Source organism: Neomonachus schauinslandi, chromosome 2, assembly GCF_002201575.2.
Source record: "Neomonachus schauinslandi chromosome 2, ASM220157v2, whole genome shotgun sequence".
Taxonomy (NCBI): domain Eukaryota; kingdom Metazoa; phylum Chordata; class Mammalia; order Carnivora; family Phocidae; genus Neomonachus; species Neomonachus schauinslandi.
This window is the reverse complement of record NC_058404.1, coordinates 68,958,305-68,959,175: the sequence shown is the minus strand read 5'-3', so window position 1 is coordinate 68,959,175 and position 871 is coordinate 68,958,305.

Below are 871 nucleotides of genomic sequence, written 5' to 3'. Positions count from 1 at the left end.
GCCTTGACTGTTAAATATGTATTAGGAAAGCATTCTCTTGTTATGAAATAGCTTCTCTTAATTTTCTAAATCTATGTAGTGAATTCCATGTGTTTTTTAATTTCACAAGCAACTTTTTATATAACTATGGTATAGTGACCCAAGATGCTAAAGAGCAAATAATTCGACTAGACAGTTTAAATTAAAAACAAAAAACGGAGAGATCTAATCTGGATATGTTAGAAACATGCCAATACCTTGGGTGTCGTGAGATTCGAACCAGTCCTGTGAAACAGCGACCTCCTGTATTAAACCCTTTCCCCACCACGGGCTTTCCATACACGAGCACTTGCACCTGCACAAAGCGAGGACCCAAGTTCAGGGGCTTTGTCTCAAAAGAACAAAGATCGGCCCAGCTGCTCCCTCGCTTTCGAAAGAACGCAGCCACCTCCTGCACAACTCGCCGCTCGCCGAGCTGCGCCCCTCCGGCAGCCCACCCCCGCCGCGCGGCGCCCGCCCCCGCCTCTCGGGCCCCTTTAAGCGCCGCGCCCGCCCCGCCTCCGCTCTCCGCGTGCCGGGAGCACAGGGCTGCCCGATCCAGGCCTCGCCTCCCGCCGGGGTTACGTGAGCCCGGGGCGGGCGGCCGCCGGGCCAATGACCGCCGCTCGGGCGGCCGCGCTCCTCCCGCGCCGCTGCCGCCGCCGCCGCCGCCGTGGGGCTGCGGGCTCCTCCCGCAGGAGATAACTGTCAGCGCGCGAGGCGGCGGCGGCGGGCCGGCTCAGTCATATGACCGGCCTCCGGCGGCCCCGACGCCGAGCAGAGTTACTCAGCCGGAGCGGCCCCTCGCTCCCACAAGGCTGGGCGGCCGCGCCGCCGCCGCCGCCGCCGCCGC